Here is a 9713-nt window from a genome sequence, read left to right as displayed (position 1 = left end):
GCTAAGACTGTGCCAGCCAAAAAAATCTGCATGCCAATCAGCTCATTGTGCCATGAGTCGACTCATGGGGTCGACTCAAATTTTCAAACATGGATATCTTTCAAAATACATGTCCAAAAATAATAAAATTTTCATCAATGGATCACAAATCTTTTGTTCTATCACTTGATGCTTTCAAATCAGGATTTAGTAAAATTACGATTTTGTCTCTGAAAAGCAATAAATCTTTTTCAAGCGAAAATCATTAGTACCCCTTCAAATGCTTTGTAATCATCAAAATCAATCCAAGGAGCAATAATCTTCTCCTTTTTGATGATGACAAAATACTTGAGCAAAAGCATATATATGAAACATTGAGCATGAATTTCAAAGGAATGAAATGCATCATAGGTAGTTTGAAGATAAATAGAAAATTTGCTATCAATTTGAAAATTACTTATAAGTGCATTTTCTTGAAAAGAAGATTGATTCTTTGGCACGTGATACATGTGCCCATTTGCTTGTGTTGCTCATTTGCCTAACAATTTGCCTATTGCTTAATAATTTGAAATTTTGCTCATTTGATTATGTGATTTTAGTATTAGAGCAGAATTTTTGTTATCAGAGCAAAGCAGAATTTGCCTAAAAATTTTGAAAATTTGCTTTTTGCTCATTTGAAAATATCTCATTTGCTCATTTGATTATTTAATTTTGGTATCAGAGCATGCCTAAGAATTTGAAAATATGCTCATTTGCTTAACATTTTGCTCAATTTGCTTTTGATTCTTTTATCAATTTGCTTTTGATTCTTTAATTTCTCTCCCTTTTTGACAGCATCAACAAAAATTGTTTACTCCCCCTTTTCTGAATAAATTTTCTCTATTTCTTTCTTTTGATGGAATTAATTTTACTAATGTTACTTTTGTTTACTCCCCCTTTTACTAATGTTACTTCTTTAGCTTCCTTTTTTATTGCTTATTTCTTAGTTGCGAATTGTTTTACTCCCCCTGAATACAGCAAACATAAAAGATATACCAGATATCATGGATAGCATATTGCAATTCATAGTATTTTAAGCATGCACATAATTGAAAGTTACTCAATTTGAAGGTCATTCATTGAAAGTCAAAGAGTAGATATATATATAATCAAAAAGTGACTGATATTATATAGTTGTTCCAATACATATACCAAAATATAAAAGTCAAACAGTCAACATCATTACATGGCTCAAAAGATAGATCCTAGAATGAAACTAAAGACAAGACTAACTACAAGGATCTAGTAGAGATCATGACTGGATGGATCAGAGTCAGATGAATCAGAGATGGGGTGGGGAGATGAAGGATCATGACCAAGGGCTCGTCCTCTACCCCGTCTGCCTCTGCCACGAGTGGAGGTGCCGGCACGAGTGGGCAGGTGAGATGATCCTGAAGGCTGAGAAGCAACAGACTGAACTGCAAGAGAGAGTCTGATGGTATCTAGAAGGTTCAAGGCTCTCGAAACAGACTGTAGCAGTGTAGTGAACTGGGTGGATGCAAGCTCACTAGAGCCTCTGATCTCTCTCCTCAGGAAATCAAATCCACTCTCCAAAACTCCTCTAAGTCTGGCTGCCTCCGTAGATAGGTCTGAGACCTCAGTGATGCACTCCTATGGCTGTAGATGTGCCAGAGCTAACACTTGCCCTTGCAAGTCAAGTACTCTCCCAGTCAGTCTCAATATATAACCCTCAAGCTGCTGAATGCGAACTGACTGATCTGAAATCATCTGGAAGATAGTGGAGATGAGAGGGATCAAAGTCTGATCAGATACATCAAGTGATGTGGATCCCTGTGCAAAAGCTGAAGTGCCCAACTGTCGAGAAAGTAAGAAAGCCACATGCTGAGAGATCATCTCAATCTGGTCATCAGCCAATCTGATCTCTGAGGGATGTGCTCTGCTGTCTGGCTGCTGGACTGGAGTGTGCCTCCTAGTAACTCTGATGGGCCAGCCTCGGGATCTAAAACGAACTGAATGTCTGGAGATGCTGCCCTGAGATCATGAAGAGGTGATGAAGGACCTTCTTCCTCAGCTCTGTCCTTAACTCTCTCTTCTACACCTTTAGACCAACCACCATCTGTCTTGATAAATCCCATGCGGTGCAAAGTATGTTGGTTGATGGTGTCAGAGTGAGAAAGCCTAGCTGCTGCCTCCCCCTCAAAACTAACTCCAAACCTCCTGAATACCAAAGTAAGGGCCATACCGAAAGGTAGATGTGCCTTGGATCTATTCAAGGTTTCCCTCATTGCTTCTATCATTAATGCAGGGAGGTTTAGGGGGGTTTGGGTAATCACATGAAACATGATGCAGATGTCTCGGCCTGAGAGGAGGTCATGTCTACCACTTCTAGGGAAGAAAAGCTTTGTTACCATTTGATGTAGTATTCTCATCTCAATGGACAGGATCTTGGCTTCTAGTTTCTTTAGGCTTCCCGAGAAGGTTCCTCCTAAAATCACATTAATTCCTTCTTCCTTGACTGGGAGTTCCATGTTTGAGTATCCCTCACAGGGCAAATGAAGAATCTCTCCCAAAAGTATAGGATCCAGACAGATATCTATACCCTTAACAGTGGATGTTACTGTTCCATTATTATAGCTCAAGTTCAGATAAAATTCCCTAACCAAATTCACATAGGTAATTTCTTTAAGAGAGCAGTAAAATCTCCAACCTTGATTTTTGATTTTTGAACCAATGGAGAATCCCTCTTTTTCAAAAAATCTGAAATCTATATTTTTTTCGGGTTCTACCTTTCTAACAGATAAGAGAATTTTACTGGGATTTAATGGAGATCGAGAAGAACCTGGAGCAGATGCCGAAACAGAAATGGAAGCAGAAGAGGTCTGAGAAGCCTGTCTCTTCCTGCGTACGCCCTGTTCCAACTCACGGACCGACTTCCTTCTTTGTGGGAGCTTCATTTTTGGAGCCATTTCCACCACCAGAGCAAGCAAGGGGTCTTGGGAGATCAAATATGTGAAGAGATAGAGGGATTTTAGGGAAAAGATAGGGATTTTTGGAGGAGTGAAACCCCGATTTGGAGGAGAAGGGTGGAAGCTAGGGCACGCTCAATCCGTTCCAATCAAGGGAGGAAAAGAGGAAAAACTCGATTCCCAAGGGGCGATTTGAGGTGTAAGGGGTGATGGGAGAAGGATCTAGGGGGTAGGCCTTGGATTTGGTGAGGAAGAAGAAGAGGACCTAAGGTTTTGGAGGGAGGAAGAAGACGGTGAAATGAGTCGGCTCAAAGGAGTGGAATTTCAACAAAATAAGAAGAGTCCGTGGGATTTTGGCCAAAACTGTAAGTTTGCCATTGGGTCAACCCTAGGGGGTCGACTCATGGTTCACAAAATTCAAAAAAATTGATGAACAATTTTTGAAAAATTCAAAACTCTGGGAGAAGGATATTTGCTCAATGATCAATTATGAGAATGATAATTTTAAGCTTTTAAGCCCAAGAGAAATGATGAGAATTGAGTTCAAAGAATTTTTGACATTGATCCCTTGGGATCAGAGAGATATTTAAGCAGATGGATCAAGGATTTCTAGCTCTCTCCTAATTTCACAGGATCTATCTTCACTTAGGACCTTTGTAAAGATGTCGGCTAATTATTTTTCAGTACAAACATAGTCAAGAATTATATTTTTATTTTGAACATGTTCTCTTATAAAATGATGCCTGATTTCAATATGTTTAGATCTAGAATGCTGAATTAAATTTTTAGTAAGATTTATGGCACTAGTGTTATCACATCTTATGGGAGTTTCATTAAGTTTGATACCAAAATCTTTGAGTTGTTGCTTAATCCACAAGATTTGAGCACAATAACTTCTGGCTGTAATGTATTCAGCTTCGACCGTAGACAGTGCTACCGAATTTTGTTTCTTGCTAAACCAGGAGATTAGGTTAACTCCAAGAAATTGGCAAGTTCCACTAGTGCTTTTTCTATCTAATCTACATCCAGCAAAATCAGCATCTGAATATCCTATTAAATCAATTAATGAGTCCTTAGAGTACCATAATCCTAGAATTTGAGTACCATTCAAATATCTAAGGATTCTTTTAACAGCATTCAAGTGAGATTCTTTAGGATTAGATTGAAATCGAGCACAAAGACAAACACTAAACATAATATCAGGTCTGCTAGCAGTTAAATATAATAGAGAGCCAATCATACCTCTATAATATTTTAAGTCTACACTTTTACCTTCTTCATCCTTGTCAAGCTTACATGAAGGGCTCATAGGTGTGCCAATTATTTTGGAGTTCTCCATTCCAAATCTTTTGAGTAATTTTTTTGTGTACTTGCTTTGGGTGATGGAGATTCCTTTCTTTGTTTGTTTGATTTAGAGTCTGAGGAAGAATGTAAGTTCTTCCATCATGCTCATCTCGAACTCCCCCTACATGAGCTTTGCAAAATCTTGACAAAAAGATTCATTAGTAGACCCAAAAATAATGTTATCAACATATATTTATATAACTAATATATCATCTTGATTTCTTTTAATGAAAAGGGTTGTGTCCACATTGCCTCTTGAAAAATCATTATTAAGTAAAAATTTGCTTAGCCTTTCATACCAAGCCCTGGGTGCTTGTTTCAAACCATATAGAGCTTTATTTAATTTAAAAACATGATTAGGAAAAGCATGATTTTCAAAATCTGGGAGTTGTTCTACATAGACTTCTTCAGCAATATATCCATTCAAAAATATACTTTTGACATCCATTTGAAATAATTTAAATTTCATAAAGCAGGCATATGCAAGTAGAAGTCTAATTGCCTCTAATCTAGCAACAGGTGCAAAGGTCTCATCAAAATCAATTCCTTCTTCTTGATTATAACCTTTAGCAACCAATCTTGCTTTATTTCTTATTACATTTTCATGTTCATCTAATTTATTCCTAAAAACCCATTTTGTGCCAATTATTGAATAATTTTTAGGTCTTGATATTAAAGTCCATACATTATTTCTTTCAAATTGATTAAGTTCCTCTTGCATCGCATTAATCCAATTATAATCATTTTCAGCTTCTTCAATAGTTTTAGATTCAAGATGAGAGACAAAAGAACAATGATTGAATGCATCTTTAAGTGAGGAACGAGTTCTTACCCCATGCATAGGATCACCAATAATTAGCTCCTTAGGGTGATTGTGAACATACCTCCATTCTTTGGGTAGGTCATTTGTACCTTGAGGTTGTTCTTGATGTTCTTCACCTTCCTCATCCTATTTGTCTTCATGTTCCTCATCATCTTGAATTGTAGAATCTTTCAAAGTGATCTCCTTCATTCCTACTATAAGAGGATCTGCATCATCAATACCTTCATTCTTTCTTGAAGGAAGATCGTTAGTTTCATCAAAGACAACATGTATTTGCTCCTCTACTACTAAGGTTCTTTTGTTGAAAACTCTAAAAGCTTTACTAGATGAGGAGTAACCAAGAAAGATTGCTTCATCAGATTTTGCATCAAATTTTTCAAGTCTTTCTTTACCATTATTTAATACAAAATATCGGCAACCAAAAATATGAAAACATACAATATTAGGTTTTCTTCCTTTTCAAAGCTCATAGGAGGTTTTCTTTAAAATTTGTCTAATCAAGGCATGATTTAAAATATAATATGCTGTGTTAATAGCTTCCGCCCAAAAGTATCTTGGAAGGTTGCTTTCACATAGCATGGTACGGGCCATTTTTTCTAAGATTCTATTTTTCCTTTCTACTACCCCATTTTGTTGGGGTGTCCTAGGTGCTGAAAAATTATGACCTATCCCTTTTTTATCACAAAATTTTTCAAAGTCTTGATTTTCAAATTCGGTTCTATGATCACTTCAAATATTTTGAATTGAAAATCCTTTCTCATTAGTGATTTTTCGGTAAAATTTAGTGAAAACTTGAAAAGTTTCATCTTTGTGTGCTAAAAAGAAAACCCATGTAAAATGAGAGAAATCATCAGTAATTACAAAATCATATCATTTTCCTCCTGACTAGTAGTTCTAGTAGGTCCAAATAAATCCATGTGCAATAGCTCTAAAAGTCTAGAGGTTGAAATAATATTTTTAGATTTAAACGAAACTCTTGTTTGTTTACCTAGTTGGCATGCATCACAGATTCTATCCTTTTCAAAATTCAATTTTGGCGAACCAAGAACCAATTCCTTCTTAATTAATTTTGAAAGTGAATACATGCTAATATGTGCAAGCCTACGATGCCAAAGCCAACTAGTCTCATTAATCTTGGCATTCAAAGATACTAGGCATTGCATGTTTATCTTGAATAGATCATTCAAATCTACCATATAAACATTACCATGTCTATGTCCAACAAATTTAATGCCTTCATTAATAGGACTAGTTACAATGCAAACAGAAGATTCAAAAATAACTTTATATCCTTTATCACAAAATTGACTAATGCTTAGTAAATTATGCTTTAAACCATCTACTAACAAAATATTTTCAATATATTTGGAGGGAGTGATACCAATGTTACTTATACCGATGATCTTTCCTTTACCATTGTCTCCAAAGGTGACCATCCCTCCATTCTTAGCATCAAGTATGATGAATTGAGATTCATCACCAGTCATGTGTCTCGAGCATCCGCTATCAAGATACCATTTTCTGTTTCCTCCTTGGGATGCTAGACACACCTGCAGGCAAAAATCAAGTTTTTGTTTTAGGTACCCAAGCTTTCTTGGGTCCTTTTTGGTTAGTCATAATGGTTCCTTTTGGAACCCATATTTTCTTTACATTTGAGTTTACAGATTTGTTAGAGAAGAAAGTGTATGATTTATGTCCTACTCTACCACATTTGAAGCAAGTAATATTAGATAACTTGTTACTTGAAGAGTTTACATATATATTTTTCAGATACTTTTATTTCTTCAAGGGGTTATAGCCAAGTCCAGTCTTATCATACACGGCCTTTTGATTTTCAAGAATCATATTAAGTTTATTAGAGCTCAAAGTGAATTTTTCAACTATTGATTTTAGCTTGACAATTTCATTCTTTAAATTTTGATTTTCTTGAAGCAGGATGGATTTTTCAATTGAAATACCTTCATTTTGTTTCAGTAAAGATTTATTTTTTAATTTTAGATCTTTGTTCTTTATCTCTAGTTTCTTTAGTTCATCAATTAAACCATAAAAAGCTTCATGAAGTTCTTCAAATGTAAAGTCACTAGGGGTTTCGGAGTTTACCTCATTTTCATGTACCATAAGGTACAAGTTGGCTTGTTCAGTTGAGTCTTCCTCTTCGGAGCTTGAGTCATCACTTCCACTCCAAGTGGCCATCATGGCCTTCTTCTTGTATTTCTTGGGATCCTTCTTCAGTTGTGGGCATTCAGACTTGAAGTGTCCCGATTTCTTGCATTCATAGCAGATAAGGGGTTGGTCTTTGTCCTTTTCTTTGCTCTATTTCCCTTTTGTGAGTAGCCTCTTCCTCATTCCTTGTTTTCTTTTTCTTAAAAATTTCTTGAATCTTCTGGTAATGAGTGCCATCTCTTCATCCTGCTCTTCATTATCGGTGTCATCAGTTTCTTCATCTGGTTGAGCTGTAGATTTGAGGACGATTGTTCTCTTCTTTTTAACTTCTTCCTCTTGATGTTGTTTCATGCTCAGCTCATATGTCATCAATGATCCAAGCTCTTCCAAAGGTAGGATGTTTAGATCTTTGGCTTCTTGGATGGCGGTTACTTTGGCTTCCCAAGTTCTTGGTAAGGATCTAAGAATCTTTTTTACAAGCTCACTATTAGAATAGGACTTATCAAGACTCTTTAAACCATTTATAATATCAGTAAAGTGAGTAAATATTTCAGTTATAGGCTCATCATGCTCCATTTTAAATAATTCATATTTATGCATGAGCATGTTAATTTTGGACTCCTTTACTTGATTAGTTCCTTCATGGGTTACTTCTAATTTATCCCATATTTCTTTAGCAGACAAGCAAGTTGAAATGCGATTAAATTCATTTGCATCAAGAGCACAATACAAGACATTCATAGCTTTAGCATTTAGTTGGGCCATTTTCTTATCAACCTCATCCCACTCTTTTTCGGGTTTGGCTGATTTCACACCATCAATAATTTTAGTGGGTGTGTGAGGGCCATTTACTATGATACTCCACATATCATAGTCGAGTGCTTGAATGAAGATTTTCATCCGAGCTTTCGAATAGGTATAGTTGGATCCATTGAAAAGTGAAGGTCGGTTAGTGGACTGCCCCTCGGCTAGAGAAGTGCCAACTTGAGTTGCCATAGATCTTTAGCTCTTTGATTGGTTAGATCAAAGTATGGCTAGAGCACCGAGCTCTGATACCACTTGTTGCCCAGCTATGCAACCCAAGAGGGGGGGTGAATTGGATTTTTAAAAATTTTAAACTTAACTTATGTCTTATGAAAAATGTTTAACAATAGCTAAATAAATAGGGAGAGTATAGTTGATTCAAGGCTAATGATTAAAACCAAGAATGCAAGAGAATAAAGAAGTTCTAAAGAAGAGCAATTAGGCACAACACAAACAAAAGGATTTATAGTGGTTCGGTGCCAACCTTGCACCTACATCCACTCTCCAAGCTCCTACTTGAGAATTTCAATCCACTAACTTATATTCAACCTGAATACACTCGTCGAAAACTCCGACTCTAGCTATCCCAAGCTAGTCCACTTATTTTTCGAATACAAGCCAACCCAATACACTCCGATTCAAGGTTCGGATCAACCTTTCCTTGTTTTGGAACCCTTCCAAAATAAAAACAATAACTCAAATAGAGTATAACAATCAATAGCACAGTAAATACAAAAGAAGCTCCTTTAATGAGCGAATGAGGCTTTAAATACATTTTACTCAAAGAGAAGAAAGCTCTTTTCGATTTTTTCAAGGTGGTTGGAGACTTGAATATGTACTTGAGGAGTTGGTGAGCTTGAATTAAAAGCTTCTTGAATGCTTTGAGTGAGCTCTTGCTTAGGGCTGAAAAGTATGCTTGAAATCCTTTTTTCAAAAATCTCTCTTTTTGATGATTCCCACCTTTTTGTCCATTTTATAGCTTTAAAAAATGATGGAGAACAATCTGGACTGAAATAGAGCCGTTAGACCACATTAATTGAGCATTAAAAACACTTAAAACGGGTTAAAAACTAGTCATTGCGAAATTTTTCCATCACAGGGGTCGACTCATGGGTCGACTCATGCTCATGGATCGATTCATGGGTCGACCTCTGTGAAAAAACAGCAGAAAACAAGGTTCTGTAATTTTTGACCTAAAAACAGCAGGGGTCGACTCATGCTTGGGAGTCGACCCCATGGGGTCGACTCACAGACTGTGCCAGCCAAAAAAATCTGTGTGCCAATCAGCTCATTGTGCCATGAGTCGACTCATGGGGTCGACTCAAATTTTCAAACATAGATATCTTTCAAAATATATATCCAAAAATAATAAAATTTTCATCAATTGATCATAAATCTTTTGTTCTATCACTTGATGCTTTCAAATCAAGATTTGATAAAATTACTATTTTATCTCTGAAAAGCAATAAGTCTTTTTCAAGCGAAAATCATTAGTACCCCTTCAAATGCTTTGTAATCATCAAAATCAATCCAAGGAGCAACATTCATGAATCTTAAGACATTCTTTTTGAAAAAGAAGTTTCTTGGTGAAGAAATTGATGTCATTAAGACCAAGCTTAGTGAAGCTTGATAGG

This window comes from Elaeis guineensis, chromosome 14 (genome assembly GCF_000442705.2).
Source record: "Elaeis guineensis isolate ETL-2024a chromosome 14, EG11, whole genome shotgun sequence".
Taxonomy (NCBI): Eukaryota; Viridiplantae; Streptophyta; class Magnoliopsida; order Arecales; family Arecaceae; genus Elaeis; species Elaeis guineensis.
Note: the sequence above shows the minus strand (reverse complement) of the source record.